The 18,484-nt window shown below is 37.3% G+C and overlaps 1 long non-coding RNA gene across 2 annotated transcripts in view; it reads right to left on the bottom strand.

The window, feature by feature from the left end:
- LOC139185249 (uncharacterized) overlaps positions 1-18,484 on the bottom strand; it is a 102,653-nt gene that overhangs the window by 73,250 nt on the left and 10,919 nt on the right. For both annotated transcript variants that reach the window (XR_011568842.1, XR_011568843.1), the window contains exon 2: positions 1,631-1,759. This is a non-coding gene — a long non-coding RNA (uncharacterized lncRNA). The remainder of the gene's footprint in view (positions 1-1,630; positions 1,760-18,484) is intronic.

Below are 18,484 nucleotides of genomic sequence, written 5' to 3'. Positions count from 1 at the left end.
ATCGGACTTTACTTCCATCACCAGTCACATCCACAACTGGGTGTTGTTTTCGCTTTGGCTCTGTCTCTTTAATCTTTCTGGAGTTATTTCTCCACTCTTCTCCAGTAGCCTATTGGGCACCTACCGACCTGGGGAGTTCATCTTTCAGTTTCATATCTTTTTGCCTTTTAATACTGTTCATGGGGTTCTCAAGGCAAGAATACTAAAGTGAAAATGTCAATAATGCTGAAGACAAGACATTCTGCTTTAGTGTCATGGAGTTATCATAGAGATTGAAGCAGATGCTCAGTGACAGATGTTATAAATGATGATAATAATAATAATATATCTTAATTTTATCTTGTCCTTATTTTACAACACAAGTTAAATTCTCACTTATGGATCATAAAATAACTGTGAGAGACCAAAGGAAAAAAGTCATCAGTGAAAAGTATAAGCCTAGAATTGTGGTGATGCAGAGGCTGCCCTAATCACATCACTAAAGTCTTGGACATTGGCCTGTGTCATCAAGGTCATATTGCTCTCTCCACCCTCAACCTGGGTAGATTTCCCTCTGGCTCTTAATATGATCTGGGAGGCGGGTGGATGTGCTCTGAGGCAAGGTCAACTGGACTTGATTCATCTCTACTGGGCTGGGCAAGCAGAGTATAAAACATAGGCTAGCTGCTCAATCTTGAGTTGTCAGTTTCTCCAGAAAGGGGTCTCTTAGGATGAAAAGGTGTTGTGAAGTTATTCTGGGGTAGAAGTTAACTAGAAAGAGTACATAGCATAGAGGGACATGTAAGTGGGAGATAGGATGCACAAAACTGGCATTATCCCTACAGCAACTCCCCTTGGGAGTGGATCACATCATGGCCTTTTTGTTCTCATATTCATTCCTCACCCTTCCCTGCTATGCTTTGGAGTCATGGGGGTGAAGGGAGTACAGGCAGCCTCTGCTCCCAGGTCAGCTGGTGTTCTGCAGGGTTTTCCACTAAGAAATGAAAGGCCCCAAAGAAGTGGGAAGCAAGAGTATTTCTCCCTTCTCTGCCTCTGGTGCCTCCCCAACAATGGTTGCTCTGCCCTCTTACAGTCAGTATCTCTTGTGGTTTCTGGTTCCATCAGGCCCTGAGCTGAGACATTACCGCTTCCTCCTTTCATCCCTTCAGTCTAGGTGCGTGGATTCCTGCTGCTGCTAACTTTTGGTTACCTTCTGCATCCTCCTTTTAAGCTTCTTCTGGCACCTGTGAAAAAGGTTCCTGCAGTAAATTCCCTCTGATTTAAATAGAGTGCTTCCTATTTCCCAGTTGGACTTTAAATGATATTTTCAGGGTAGAATGTTGGGCACAAAGGTGTGACACCTGGAGCTCACGTGATTACACAGGTATAACAAGGGGATGGCCACAACAGGAGGTAGAGGAAGCTGACATTTGCCTGGTCAGCACCCGCAGTGTGCTGGAAATTGTGCTGGGTATAGGAATTTGGTGCGAACAAAAACATATACCACTTCCAATCCCCAAAGAATAATAATATGAGTAACTTAAAAATTATTATATAATAGTGAGTTGCTCTAATATTTTTTTAATTGAAGAATTCTGGCAACTGAAAACAGCACATGTTCTCCCATCGAAATAAGAGTTGAGGGACTTACCTGGTGGTCCAGTGGGTAAGATTCCATGCTCCCAATGCAGGACGGCCCAGATTTGATCCCTGGTCAGGGAATTAGATCCCATGTGCTGAAACTAAGAAGCCCACATGCTGCAATGAAGGTCCAGCACAGCTAAATAAATTAAAAAAAAAAAAAGAAAGTGTTGAGCTGAAGAAGCTTAAGCCTAATAACATATTGGAGAAAGAAGTTTTAACTCTCCAGGTTTATCATTTCTAATATGAATATCATTAAGCTGCTTTTCCAAACCCCTAAATAATAGCCAACCCAGCTACTTTCTGTTCCTTAGAGTGATGCTTGGGGAGCAATGTATTTTTTAAAAGATTCATTTCCAGTTTGAAGTCATATATCAGAGCTAAGAAAAATTAACAGACCTTGGATGAGAGGTGTCCTGGATGACCAAGTGATCTTGTTAGCCAACCAGTTACATAGGAATATTTAAGTAGAGAAAAAGAATGCAGTTTTAAGACTGGTCTAATGATTCAAGACATGAAATACATTCATTCTGGGAGCTGTTTGAAGGATACAGTGAAACATAAATATAACTAAAAAACCAAATTGTTGAGCCAACTGAAGAGACTCAAAATGAAAGTCCACTCATATACATTTGCATGACCCCCCTTGAAATCAACAGGCACCACATGAATATCTAAGCACATTATATTTACATATTTTGCCCATTTCTGATTTGGAGTAATTTTTTTCTATAACAAGAATAGAATAGAATTTTGTAGATTAGTCACTATTTTTATCTGTTTGTTTCAATCTATTTACTAAATCCACAGTGGTCCTATTAGGGTTTAATTGCTTCTTCAAAAGGGATATTGAGGCACTCATAAAGTGAACTGTTCCCATATTGTCTTATAAACCAATGGCTGATTAAGAAATCCCCTTTTTTAGTTCTACACAATGTTACCCTTTCTGAAGATGCAAGAAAAATCAAATTTCCTCTGTATGATAACACCTTTGGGCTTAATCAGCACAAAACCTCTTCATTAAGACTTCTTTTCTAGATATATACACAACATATAATTCTTAGGAAAAGGAAAATAAAACCTTTGGTGTGGTACAGGTTTTGTTAAGAATGCAATTTCTTTAAACAGCAATAGTTAACATCAGGAGCTGGTTAGCAGTTGAATAATTACATTAAATATATTCACCTCAGTGAAGACTGTAAACAAAGAGATATTAAGTAATTTTTTCACAAGTACCCCTGCTGTGATACCAGCTGATCAAGTTTAATAACAACCAGCATTTCTACTAATTTTGCAAGAAAGATATGCTGGGGATAATTTCCTCTTCTAGACTGAGTGTAAATAATCTATTTTGCAGCGAGTTTACAATGACACCATGTAGCATTACCACCAGCAATCAACTCAGGAATATAATTTTTAGAACTGTAGTATTTGCAAATTAAAGGACCAATGTTAATTTCAGTCAGTAAAGAAAATAAACTTGATTAGCAGAATGTATTAATACCAATCAGCTTTGCAGATATTAATGTTCCCTGCTATATCCCAAGGTGTCTGTCTGTGTCACTCTCTTTCTCGAGAGAACCCCAAAGGAAAACACTTTTCATTCTAATTGTATTATTTTAATATTCTTCTTGTAAACAATGCAATGTTTTTGCATGAAGGTAGAAATTCAGGTTGCTTTTTAAATAAGTCCCCAAGGAACTGGGGAATTAGAAAATCTAGTTTATTTTCTAATTGATAATGGAGAACACCAAAGGAATCACAGGCATTATGACATTATGATTTTCTTTTTATTGTTAAGTATACAATTATATAAAAGGGGCAGACTCTGCTGTTATTCCTGTAAGTAATGTACAAACCCTGATATGCACTTATAACATGGCATAAACTAAATACACTGTAAATAAAATGAAACTAGAAATATACACATTTTTCAAAGTTCAGCCCTTGGTATAGATATTTAATTATATTATTTTGACAGTTTAGAAGCAAAAATCAGGCCAGGCAGGCATAGGTCGTTCAACAGCCCAAAACACGGTAGTGACCAGCAAAATTCAAAAAAGAATAAAGAGTACTTATTAAATAATACAGTATTATAAGGAATCTAACCAGCCCTTGCTATAACTGCTTTGCACTTTCATAATCATGGTCATTATCTCTGCTGATGATGCCATGATTAATTATCAGGATATAAAAGAATACAACATAATAGAGAAATACATAATACAATAGAGGAATTACCAAGTTATGATGTCAACAAATGTGTCTGAAGGTAAAGATAATATGACAATAAGATATAATAGCTCTTTTAGGAAAACTTACTCCTATTTAGGGCTAATGAAATATATATGGAAAAGTTTTTCTCTCTGCTAAGTGAGAATGAAAGTAATTATTTCAGCCAAGTACTTAACACATAAAAGGAAGGAAATATCTGAACACATTTAATTTAATATGTTTCTCATTCCTCAAACTCTTGACTCTAAAGTTAGTCTTCAAAAGCTCTGCAAAACATAAAACCTCAATTTATTACAAAGGATTAGGCTAATTCAAGAAAAGAAAATCACAAATGTTTACAGCCTATTTAGAGAGAGTTTACAAGAATAGAATTTTACCCCTAAGAGGTATTGAATGTTCTCTACTGAAGTGGGAAGAACACATTCTGATACCAGTCACACACAGATCTTCTTATTCTCATTGTGTGCTAAAATTTGATATTGATAAAAGACTAATCAACATTTTATGAAATCACTGTTTATCATTTAAAAATTTTTAAGTGATCAAATACTATCAATGGCCTTATAAATGGTCACATGTGTAATTCTTAAACTCCAACTGATAACTAAAGAGAAAAATATAATGAAAGTTTAAGTGAGTAGGAAGATAGGACATTTTCTTTAAGCATCTCAATACTATGTATTTCCTTACAATAACTTTATAAATCTTGATTTTTAAAACAATTTTGTATTGCAAAAAATAAGATTCTATAAGAAAAATAAAAGACTGATATTCTTCTTGCTCCAAGAATATTGAAAATTGGAGACTCTCAGTTGATCTCAAACTTAAGGAGACTTTGTAACTTTTCAAAATGGAAAAACAAAATATTTTAATTAGCTCTGTAGAAAAGGGGATATTCTACTCAACAAAATTCTCTCTTTCACAGTAAACTTTATTCTAAAGACAGACTTCAATTATCCCCATGAAAAAAATTACTGCTGTGAGAACTGTCTTCCGAATGTAAACAACTAGATATCCTTGCAAAAAATTATTGTTTCAGGAAGAGGAAGTCTTTGAGCAACAGAAAACAAATAAGGAGTATCCTTCCAGCTTACTGTCTAGAAGCAGTTTCTAGGCCACGACACAAGGAGAAAGAATCTAAACAACGTCCAGCAGCATTCCTGCACTAGGGTAACACAAACGGGAGTTTGGGAAAACATCTAGGTTATTTTAGATATCTAGATTTCACAGGCTAGATTACTGGAAATCTGCAAAGGAGTCTGTCTCCTGGAGACTCTAGCTGAGTAAAGGTATATTTAGGAAGCCAGGAAAAGAATTACTGGAAAACAGTAAGCAGAACAATTACTGGGGCTCACTCAGAGTTAGGAATTATTTCCTTTCTCACTAAGTAAAGTGGAGAAACCCTGTAATATAGAGAGCATCAAGCTGAGCTCTCTGAAGTGTCACACCTTAGTAGTGGAACTAAAAGAGCCCTGCTGCTGCTGCTGCTCCTAAGTCTCTCAGTCGTGTCCGACTCTGTGCGACCCCATAGACGGCAGCCCACCATGCTCCCCCGTCCCTGGGGTTCTCCAGGCAAGAACACTGGAGTGGGTTGCCATTTCCTTCTCCAATGCATGAAAGTGAAAAGTGAAAGTGAAGTTGCTCAGTCGTGTCCGACTCTTAGCGACCCCATGGACTGCAGCCTACCAGGCTCCTCGGTCCATGGGATTTTCCAGGCAAGAGTACTGGAGTGGGGTGCCATTACCTTCTTCAAAAGAGCCCTAGAGTAAATGAAAGCTGCTCTGAACCAGTCATAATAAGGTTTAAAATCAAGACTGAGAAGGACCAAACTGATTCAAATAACTTCATCCTGTCCCATACTCTTTCAAATGTCTTTAAGCACTCAACAACTTAAAATTTCCAATGACTGGCATCCTATCAAAAATTACCTTACATTAAAAAAATAACCATAATTAGAATAAAAATTATTCAATAAAAACAGATCCAGGGAGGATATAAATGATTAATTATTTTAATCAATTACAATATAAAATTGTAAATTTTATAGTACAATATAAAAGCTAAAAACAATATACAAATTACAATATTTGTATACAATATAAAAGCTAAAAACAACACCTCAAATGAAACTTCTAAACATGAAAAACATAACATCAGAAATGAAAAGGTACTAATATATTATTAATGGTACACAAGACACTACAGAAAAAATAATCAGGAACTTAAATATATTAATCCAAAATGAAGCTAAGGGGGGAAAAATGACTGATAAAAATCAGTGATCTGTGAGACAATATCAAACAATTTAACAAATATAAAACTAGAGTACCAGAAGGAAGCAGGGGCAGGAACAACAGAAAAAAAAGCATTCACTGAATAGTGGTGAAAATTTTTCTAAATGTGACTAAAATATAAGCTCATAAATTCAACGAGCTCAGTGAAGTCCAATCAGAATAAACACACACATACAAAAGCATAACAGCACACAAACATCCAATTACTGAAACCAGTGATGAAATCTTAAAAGCAACCAGAGAGAAAACAAAAGAATCCGTAGAGGAACAAAAATAAGAACTATCATAGATTTTTAATAAGAAATCATGCAAATTAGAAGACAATGGAACAAAAATTTTAATACACTGAAAGAAAAAAAACTTGATACTCTAGAATTCTATACCTACTGAAAACATCACTCAAAATTTAAGTTAAAATAAGTATTTTCTTGGGCAAAAACGAATTGAGAGAATTTGTCACCAGCAGACCTGCACTACAACAAATGTTAAAGGAAGTTCTTCAAGAAGAAGGAAAATTATTCCAGATAGACACAAAGTAATGAAAAGTAATGAGGTATATATTCAGGTAAGCATAAGATGTTTGTTCCCATTTTTAAATCTCCTTAACAATAATTGCCTGTTTTAAGCAAAAACAATAACAATGGATTGCAGGATTCGGGGCACATACAGAAATAAAATGTATTATAACATTAGTTCAAAATACAAGAGGAGGAAAATAGAAGTATATTGTTCATTTTACATGTGAAATAATACTTGCCAGTATACTTAGATAAATTGAAATCCTATATTTCAAAACCAAACACACACACAAAAAGATATAAATCAAGAAATAGTATAGACAGTAAGCTCGGAGAAGGCAACGGCACCCCACTCCAGTACTCTTGCCTGGAAAATCCCATAGACGGAGGAGCCTGGTAGGCTGCAGTCCATGGGGTCGCTAAGAGTCGGACACGACTGAGCCACTTCACTTTCACTTTTCACTTTCATGCATTGGAGAAGGAAATGGCAACCCACTCCAGTGTTCTTGCCTGGAGAATCCCAGGGACAGGGGAGCCTGGTGGGTTGCCGTCTATGGGGTCCCACAGAGTCGGACCCTACTGAAGCGACTTAACAGCAGCACCAGCATAGACAGTAAGCTAATAGTATAGATAAGATGGAATCATAAAAGCATTCAAAAAGAAAATAATAAAAGGGCTTCCCTGATAGCTCAGTTGGTAAAGAATCTGCCTGCAATGCAGGAGACCCCAGTTCAATTCCTGGGTTGGGAAGCTCTGCTGGCGAAGAAACAGGTTACCCACTCCAGTATTCTTGGGCTTCTCTTGTGGCTCCGCTGGTAAAGAATCCGCCTGCAACGTGGGAGACCTGGGTTCAAGCCCTGCTTTGGGAAGATCCCCTGGAGAAGGGAACGGCATAAAAACACTCAAAAAGCAGACAGTAAAGAGGGAGAAAGGGAATAATGAACACATGGAACAAAGAAAAACAAAACAGAAACAAAAAAGCAAAGAGCAAGACAGTAACTTGCTGCTGCTGCTAAGTCGCTTCAGTCGTGTCCGACTCTGTGCGACCCCATGGACTGCAGCCAATCAGGCTCCTCCGTCCATGGGGTTTTCCAGGCAAGAGTACTGGAGTGGGGTGCCATCGCCCAGCCATATAAATATAAATATAAATGGTCTAAGTACTCCAATTAAAAGGCAGCAATTGTAAAATTAGATTAAAATGAAAGACAATTATATATTGTCTACAAGAAATCAATGACACAAATAGCTTAAAAAACAAAAGCTTGGGAAAAGATACCACACAAATTCTAATCGGAATAAAGCTAATGTGGCTATATTAACATCAAATAACATAGATTTCAAACAAGGAATAAGCAAGGGATAAAAATGGACATTTCATAGATGAAAGGATTAACTGATTAAGAAGGTACAATGATACTAATATATCAATATTTGCAAGTAAAACAGAAATTCAAAATACATGAAACCAAAGACTAAAAATACTAAAAGAAAAAAGAGACAAATCCACAATTTTAGTTAGAGACTTCAATACTCCTCCCTCAATAGCTCACAGAATGAATAAACAGAAAACCACAGTAAGAATACAGAAGACTTGAAGCACACTCTCTGTCAGTTTGACCTAATGGACACTAATGGAACACTCCATTCAATAACAAAATAAACATTTTTTTCAAGTGTACTTGGAACATTCACCAGAATAAATCATATACCATGCTATTAAAAAGTCTCAGTAGATGTGGGGAATTCCAGGGGCAGTCCAGCAGTTAGGACTTGGTGCTTCCTCTGCTGAGAGCTCAGATTCAATCCCTAATTAGGGAACTAAGATCTCATAAGCAGTGCGGCATGGACAAAAAAAGAAAAAAAAGTCTCAGACATATAATAGGATTAAAAGCATATAAAGTATTGTTTCTGACCACTAAACTAGAAAGCAGTTTTTAAACCTGTAAATACCCAAATAATTAAAAATTAAATAACACCCTTCTAAATAACACATGAATCAAAGAAGAAATCACAAGGGAAGTGAAAATATTTTGAACTGAATGAAAATGAAAATATACCAAGGTTACAGATGAAGCTAAAGCAATCTTTAAAGTATATTGATAGCATTAAACACCTATATTAGGGGAAAAAAGGGTCTTAATTCAATAATATAAGTTTCCACCTTCAATTAAAAAAAGAAAATATTTTTAAATGAATTAAATATACTAGACGCTGGAGGAAGGAAATAATGAAATCAGAGCAGAAATCAGTGAAATAGAAAACAGAGAAACAACAGAGATCAATGAAACTAGAAGCTGATTCTTTGAAACTATCAATAAAATTGATAAACCTCTAACCAGACTGATCAAGAAAAAAGTGAGAGAAGACTAAAATAATAAGGAAATATTGTTGCTGTTATTCAGTCACTCAGTTGTGTCCAATTCTTTGAGACTCCATAGACTGCAGCATGCCAGGCTTCCCTGTCCTTCACCATCTCCTGGAGTTTGCTCGAAGAAATAGTATGACTAGCTTTATTGTAACAAATTAATCAACTCAGGTGAAATGACAAATTTCTTTAAAGACACAAACTATCAAAGCCCCCTTATAGATTAACCTCAGTAGTATGGTACCCAATAAAGACACTTTTAGATAGCAACTGTTCCACACACACACATACACACACACAAAACCTCCAGACCCAGATGGCTTCACTGGTGAATTCTACCAAGCATTTAAGGAAGAAATAATATTAATCCTATGCAGACTCTTCCATAAAATATAAGAGAAGGGACTGTATTCCAGATCATCTTATGAGACCATCATTACTCTGATCCTCAAACCAAAAAAAAAAAAAGGTAAGAAAGCTACAAAGTCCTTCATCAAATTGAATCTAGTGAGTATATTCACCATATTGATAGGAAAACTGCATGATCATCTCATAGATGCAAAGAATTTGATACAGTTTGTTATCCATTCATGATTTTTTAAAATAATTTTTATTTATTTATTTAATTTTGTTGCAATGGGTCTGTTACTGCACACGGGCTTTATCCAATTACAGCAAGTGGAGGCTACTCTCTGGTTGCAGTGTGCAGTCTTCTCATTGCAGTGGCTTCTCTTGTTGCAGAGCACCAGCTCTAGGGCACATGGGCTCAGCAGCTGCAGCTCCCAGGTTCGAGAGCACAGGCTCGATAGTTGAGCCACACAGGCTTACTTGCTCTGAAGCACATGGAATCCTCCCGGAGAAGGCATCAAACCCACGTTGCCTTTATTGGCAGCCTGATTCTTTACCACTGAGCCACCAGGGAAGCCCTCCACTCATGATTTTTTTAAAAGTCTCAGAAGACTAGAAATAGAAGTGAACTTCTTTAATTTCATAAAAAGCATCTTTGAAAAACCTACAACAAGTATCATACCTAATGGTGAAAAACTGAGTCTTTTCCCCATAAGATTAGGAACAAAATGAGGATGTTCACGCTCACATTTCAACATTTTATTGGAGGTCCTAGGTGATCTGGGGCAATAAGGAAAGAAAATGAAATAAAAATCATAGTGATTGGAAAGGAGGAAATAAAACTGCCTTAATTCATGGATGACATGATGATATACATAGAAAAATCTAAGAAATCTGTATAAAAGCAACCATAAATAATGTATGAGTTTAGCAAGATTGCAGATTACATGGTAAATATAGATCTATTATTGTGTATCTATATACTATCAACAAACAATTGGAAATTTAAATATCACTTAGAATAAAAAACAAAAATTTCTTAGCAATAAATTTATTAAAATATGCAAGACACTGTTCAATGAAAGCTACCAAATATTGTTGAGTAAAATTAAAGAAGATGTAAAAAATTCAGTGAGATACCATGTTTCTGGATTGGAAAATTTAATACTGTTAAGATGTTAAGTCTCCCCCAAACTGGTATTTCAAGAAAATCTCATTCAAAATCCTAGCAGATTATTTGTAGATTTTGACAGACTGATTCTAAAAATTTATTTGGAAACATAAAGGATTGAGGAAAGCCAAAACAATTTTTAAAAAGAAAAATATTTGAAGGCTTGACACCTCAAGATTATTGTAAAACTATAGTAATCAAAACAATGTGGGAGGTCTGTGACCTAGATATGTGGAATGGAAAAGGAAGCCCAGAAATAAACACTGACAAGGGAGCCTTCTCCAAAGGCAATTTAATGCAGACAGGATAGTCTCTACAACACACGATGCCAGAACAAGTGGACATCCACGTGCAAAAAAAAAATCAGCCTAGATACAGACACTACATCTTTCACAAAAATTAATTCAAAATGAATCATGAACCTATGTAAAATGAAAAGCTATAAAACTTACAGAAGATAACACAGGAGAAAATCTAGATGAGCTTAGGTTTAGCAGATTACTTTTTTAGATACAACACCAAAAGTATGATCCATGAAAGAAAAATTGGTAAGATGGATTTTAAAAGTAAAAACTTCTGCTCTGTGAAAGATCCTGTTAAAAAAGGCAAAAAACTGGAACCAACTCAAATATTCACTAACAGAAGAATGGATAACAAAATTGTAGTATATCTATACAATGAAATATGACCCAGCAATAAAAATGAATGAACTACATATACATGCAATAACACAGATGATCCTTAACCATTAAATGAAGCAAATGAAGCCAGACACAAAAGACCCCACATTTTCTGATTTTATTTATATGAAATTCTAAAAAGGCAAAGCTGGGTGGCTCCCCTGGTGGCTCAGTGGTAAAGAATCCACCTGTCAATGCAGGAGACATGGGTTGGATCCCTGGTCCTGGAAGATCCCTCATGCCTTGGGGCAACTAAGCCTGGCACCGCAACTACTGAGACCATGCTCTAGAGCCTGGGAGCCACAAATACTGAGGCCGCGTGTTACAACTACTGAAGCCCAGGCACCATAGAGCCTGTGCTCTGCAACAAGAGAAACCACTGCAGTGAAAAGCCCACGCAAACATGCAATGCAATTCGAGAGTAGCCCCTGCTCTCCATAACTAGAGAAAGACTGTGTGCAGCAATGAAGACCCAGCACGGCCAAAAATAAAAAAAAAAAATTTTTTTAAGGCAAAGCTATAGTAACAGAAAGCAAATCAATGGTTGCCAAGGCTTGGGAGAGAGAATTGGCTGCAAAGAAGCACAAAGAAATTCTGGGGTGCTGGAAATATTCTATATGTTGATTGACTCATATTTGTCAAAGTTCACTGAACTATACACTTTTAAATGGGTGAATTTTATGATAATTACATCCTATAGAAGTTGATTATTATTACATACTTCTGCAAATGATATTCCCCCCAAATACCACCACCATCAACAGATAATGCTCTGTTGCCATTGCTTACAATGTCGAGAATTTCATTTGAAGTTTTGATGTCATATCAGTTATGACATCCAGTTATCATTCAGCTGCCCAAAACAGACAGTCAACCATATGTCAGCTACAATTTTAGGTTTGGGAAAATGAGAATACGAATAAAATGCAGTTTTATCTTTAGGAATCTTGCAGTCTTAAAATAAAGCTATCATTTTTAACATTTATAGTGTACATATTTTACACTAAATGCTACTTGTACGTAATAACTTTTTAATTCTTTCAACAACCCTATGGTGTAGGTTGCATTATTAATTCCTTTTCACAAAAAGGAAACTGAGGAACAGAGAGGTCAAGTAAATTGCTCAGCTAGTAAACACAAAACTGGAATTTGAACCCAAAGAGACTAACACGAAGGTGGGCTGTCCAATACAGTAGCCACTAGCCACATGTGGTCCCTGAGCACTAGGAATGTGGTTAGTCTGAACTGAGATACGTTGTTAAGTGTAAAATACAACCTGGATTCCAAAGACTTAGTATAAAAAAGTAGAATATTACGTTAATAATTTTTACATCATATTAATTTCACACAGAAATTACATTTGCTATAGTAGGTTAAAATAAAATACATTAGTGAATTGAGTTTACCTGTTTCCTTTTGCTTTTTAAAATGTGGCTACTAGAACATTCAAACTTACATACGTGGTTTACATTATATTTCTATTGACCAGCACTACTCTAGATTCTGAAAATGTAACTATTCTACTCTTTCAGTGACAGGCAGACTTAAAAGTAATAATAAGCTGATATATGGGTGACAAAACAGAGGTGTGGACAAAGTATTACAGGAGTACGAGATGAAACCGTCAGTTTGTGATCAGGGATAAAGAAGCTGGTGATGAAGTCCCAGAGGAGGAATGCAGACTGGGCACAGGTACCAAGGGACAGGTCAAGTCAGTCACCATGTCTTACATGCATATAACATTTTACAGTTCACAAAGTGATTTCATACACATGAATGCATTTCTTGTACAAGACACATGGATGCATGCACGTGCACTCATTCACTCACACAGACACACACAGTGAAATAGACGGGGCCAATATCATTGTCCCTGTTTTATAAGCAGAAACTGAGTCTGAGAGATGAAGTCACTTGCTGAAGCTTATTCTGCTGGTAAGTATCAGAATTGGGATTTTAATCCAAGTCTTTTGAGCCCAAGATCAGGGAATTACTTACAACATCATGGTCGCCACCAGGTAACCTGGAAATACTTTCAAAGAAAAAGGGCAGAATGATATGGGAGACAGGATGGAGGTAGTGGTATACCTGAGCCAGCTTTTACCAGCTCACCAAAGCTGGGTATGCTCATCTCCTCCCAACTATTACCAAGTCGTGGCTTGATATCAGTCATGGTGGGAGTCTTTGCACTATAGAAATTGGCAAATACTACAAATGAAGATTTTTCCCCACCAAGAGTCAGCTTCTTAGCACATCACTGAATGGACCATAAAAGGTATACTGAATGGCCACAGTGGCAAGAATCTGTTAAAGCTCTAGCTCTGTCTCTGACTGGGTGAGCTTAGGCAAATGATATAACTTCTCTGGGTCCTAGCATTTTCAACAATGAACAGGAACACTCCAATTTCAGTTATAAAGTAGAAGTCAGATCTCAAACTCTGGAAGCAGAGAGCCTTGAGCTCCCATTGTACCTACCATTTGGGGAACCTCTTGATTTCCTAAGGTCTCTCCCAACCTTTATTTCCTTATTTCTTCAACAAGGTGAAAGGAGAACCTACCCCTGAGGCATTTGTCTGTCAGAGCTTATCTACAGATATTCACTTTATAAAATTAAAAGACGCTTGCTCCTTGGGAGAAAAGCTGTGACAAACCTATGCAGCACATTAAAAAGCAGAGATATCACTTTGTGGACAAAGGTCCATCTAGTCACAGTTATGGGTTTTCTTTCTGCTAGTCATGTACGGATGTGAGAGTTGGACCATAAAGAAGACTGAGCACTGAAGAATTGATGCTCTTGAACTGTGGTGTTGGATAAGACTCTTGAGAGTCCCTTGGACAGCAAGGAGATCAAACCAGTCAATTTTATAAGAAATAAACCCTGAATATTCATCAGAAGGACTGATGCTAAAGCTGAAATTCCAATACTTTGGCCATTTAATGCAAACAGCCGACTCATTGGAAAAGATCCTGATGCTAGGAGATATTGAGCGCAGGAGGAGAAGAGGGCAACGCGGGATGAAATGTTAGATAGCATCACTGACTCAATGGACCTCAGTTTGAGCAAAGTCCAGGAGATAGTGAGGGATAGGGAACCCTGGAGTCCAGCAGTCCATGGGGTTGCAAAGAGTCAGACACGACTTAGCAAGTGAACAACAACAACATTGACTTCATTCAAAATTAAAGGGGCTTTCCTGGTAGCTCAGTGGTAAAGAATCCGCCTCCGATGCAGGACACATGGGTTCAACCCCTTATCAGGCAAGATCCCACATGCCACAGAGCAACTAAGCCCCTGTGCCATAACTATTGAGCCTGTGCTGTAGACCATGGGAGCCACAACTAGGTGAGCCCAGGTGCCACAACTACTTAAGCCCACGTGCCTAGAGTCCATGCTCCACAAGAGAAGTCACTGCAGTGAGAAGCTCTCACAATGCAATGCCCCTGCCCTCCACAACTAGAGAAAAGCCCGCACAGCAATGAAGATCCAGCATAGCCAAAAATTTTTAAAAATAAAATTATCTTTAAAGAAAACACACAGAATTAAAACTTGGGAAGCCAACACAATATTGTAAAGCATTTATCCTCCAATTATTAATAAAAATAAATTTTAAAAATGTTAGCAAAAACTAAAAAAATTAAAACTGGGAATAATTTTACATTATTTATTAATTCACTTAATAATAATAAAGTCATTACATGACAGCATAAATAATGCATTTTATTTTTAAAATAGCCATTCTTTCTAAACCCACCCCCCCGCAAATGAAAAAATTGCTAGTGTTTTACATGTTTTGCAAATCTGCTTAATGTCTAGCTTAAAAGAAGACAACAGGATTCTCATGTCTGTTTCTGTATTCAATCCATTTCAAAAATCATGTTATGGTGCTTCTGAAAAACTCCACTGTACACTAGTGAAAAGACAAGAGTAGAAAAGGTAAATAACATCTCACTTTACTGTGAAGATTGTCTGAACCTCATGAAACCCATGTACGGCTCTCGGAGAACTCTAGGGCCCCAGAACTACACTTTCAGAACTGCTGGCCTAATACAAAGCATTCAGTTTTCATTCATGGTTTTTCTCATAGTTTTCATTCCTCTACAGGTTATTGTGAGGGACAAATGAAAGGCTGTGTTTTTTAAAAGACTTCAAAATCATGAAGAATTTACAACATGAAAAATATTCCAATCTCAGAAGTTGGTGCCTAATCTTAAGTATATATCTTCTTTCATCAACTGAAGTTTTTACAGTGAAGGGACTCCCCTGCTGGTTCAGTGGCTTAGACTCCACACTCCCAATGCAGGGGGCCCATGTTTGAGCCCTGGTCAGGGAACTAGAGCCCACATGCTGCAACTGAAGACCCTCCATGGCCCTGATGAAGGCAGATCTCATGTGCCACAGCTAAGGCCCAGTATAGCCAAATAAATAAAAATTAAAAAAAAAAAAAAGAAATATTTCTAGTGAAGTGAATTTATCAGAGCTGACCTACAATGGAATTAGTCCTCAGAAATGCTCATGGAAAGAAGGATGAATGGATGGAAAGATGGAAAGAAGGAAGGAAGGAAGAACCTCTAATATTTCTTAAAGGCTTAGGGATATGCTGATAGAAACATTACTTTAAGTACTCATCCTAAGACTGGTAGGCTCTAGAAGCCCTGAAAACTATTCTAAGTGTGCAACTACCAAAGCTATAGTGTCCACCAAGGACAGAATTGAAATTCCTAAGGACCCAAAGCCCAAGAGCTACCCAAGTGGCCCTTCATGAGTAAAGGACCAATGTGAGTTGCTACTCTTAGGAGAAATAGAAGGAATAAGCAAGATTTTCACCATGAAAGCTACTGTGGGTCTCATGACAAGAGGAAATGTACATTCAGATTCTTTTCCATTATAGGTTATTACAAGATATTGAACATACTTCAATTTAAAAAATCAAATTAATATGACTTTTTAAAAAAAGTATATTGGTCAGTCTGCCTGCAATGCAAGAGACCTGAGTTCGATCCCCGGGTTGGGAAGATCTCTTGAGAAGGGGATCTTGCCTGGAGAATCCCAGTATTCTTGCCTGGCAAATTCCATGAACAGAGGAGCCTGGCTGCCTATAGTCCATGGGGTCCCAAAGAGTCTAACACAAATGAGCGACTCACACATACACACACACTGGTCATGAGCCCTTCCGAACTTAGCTCAAACAGGCCTAAGATAGAAGAAAAAGTATTGAGTCACAAAAAGTTGAAGGCTCACTTGAAGACAGAGGATTCCATCTCTTTTTCTTTTCCTTTTCCTCTAGCCCTTCCTCCTTCTTGTCTTCTCTTTCCCTCTCCCCTCCCTCTCTATCTCTCTCTTGTCTATCCTTTCATTCTACAAATTCTGCTTCTGTTTTTGTCTCAGAAGTTCCTACAGTTTCTAACTGCAAGAAGTCCCAAGAGAAAGTTCTCTCCCAGCAGTCCAAACAGAGTCCTGTTTTGCACCTTGTTAACCTGTCTTGTATTTCTTTATCCATCCTTACAGTAGGACAAGAGCACTGACTTGTCAGTAATCCCAAACAATTTCTAACTGCCTTAGGCTTATTGTTTTGAACTTCATTGGGCATTTTATTACAATGTATAGAATGTCTGCTTATAGATTATTATAAATCAATCCATCCAAGGTATCTATCCAAGGTCAATGACAGGTATGTATGCAGCACTAATCTGCACAAACATGATTAGGAAAGTTTGTTAGAAGGGTGTTGACCTGGTCATCCTGTGGTCTAGCAGGATAGAGGTCAACAAAATACTTTGTGTACACAAGCCACATTGTGCCTTGAAAAAAAGACCTATTTCCTGTTTCATTAAAATTTATTATGTTGGACAATCCTAAGATGTTTACTAGAGTCTGGCCTCTGCAATTTATTAGAGCCATGGGGAATAGAAATGCTCTCTTGCAAACTGAAGTATCAAAATGGCATTTAACAGCCTTGTTTGACAGCATCAGAGTTTATCATGTCTGGCTCATTTTGAAAATTATTTCACATTAAATGCATTACCTGCCTTTTAAAGTGAGAATGGAAAGGGAAGAATAATCTTCTAATAAGAGAAAATTAAAACTCAGCTAATCAGGGAGAAAATGTTTCTAATCCAGCTCTATAAATTTGGCAAAAAAAAAGATTAAAAAAAAAAAAAAAAGCAAACAGACCAGCTGGAAGGCAATAAAGCATATATCTATGTCTGATCCACACCACTGCCAGCTGCTGCTTCAAGGGTCTGGCAAAACTAGCTCTTGTACAATAAGTCTACTTCTTTTATTCCTAGAGACATACAGCTTTTTTTGAACTTGGATAGTGATTTTATAGAGTGCTGTTTTATTTACTCTCAATTAATCATGCTCAACTGTAAACAAAGTGTCTGTTTTAGTTCTGCTGACAATTATCCACTTGTCAACATCTCCCTCAAGTACCTTCAGCATCTGGCTACCGCAGGAAACCTCTACATTAAGATGAATGTTTGTCTCTGTAAACTCAGGAATTCATTGGTTTCTTTAGCCCGTCAGCAGTCAGGATTATATTCTAACAAATGTCACACAGGCAGCTTGATGAAGATATATATAATCAGGCAATAAAGGGTTTCTCAGGATTTCCTTTCATTCACTGTGTTTGCTTTGGCAAAAAGAAGAAAATGATTACAACTTGGGAATCTTGGGGGGCGGGCGTAGAGCTGGGTCTGTGACTTTGGATACTGTCCTGAACCACCAGGCACAAGACGACAGCTCAGAAGTTGCTGAAAAATCTGTCCCTCCATTAGTAATATCCCATTAGATCAACAGAATCAAACTGTGTTATAATTGGTGGTAATTTACGTAAAGAAGGCATATGAGTTTTGCTGCAATTTCACTGGGGTTAGGAAGGGGCATGACTTTATCCACTTCGCAAATAACTCTTTTACCTTAGGACACCTTTTTTTGTTTACTTAAAATGTGTAGGGAACATAGGGGAAAGTTGCTGCCAAGATCATTAGTATTTTTCCAACAATAACCTGTTTTAAAGGCAAATATTCCATTTGGTGGGTTTTGTGGGATAATTAATAGTGTGTCCCCTGGAGCACCCCTTGGAGAAAGGAGCCCCAGGAAAATTAAAGTCAACATTCATGCTGTATCCATTCTGTTCTTTCATCCATGAGAGAGGAGAGAAGTCACATACACCATTGGAGTCGGGGGCCAGCAGGGACAGGGAGGAAGCTAGGGACTCCGACAGACCAGTCCTCTGGGAGAATGAGTGGGTTAT

Source organism: Bos indicus, chromosome 10 (genome assembly GCF_029378745.1).
Source record: "Bos indicus isolate NIAB-ARS_2022 breed Sahiwal x Tharparkar chromosome 10, NIAB-ARS_B.indTharparkar_mat_pri_1.0, whole genome shotgun sequence".
Taxonomy (NCBI): domain Eukaryota; kingdom Metazoa; phylum Chordata; class Mammalia; order Artiodactyla; family Bovidae; genus Bos; species Bos indicus.
Note: the sequence above shows the minus strand (reverse complement) of the source record. Positions and strands in the feature narration are given on the sequence as shown.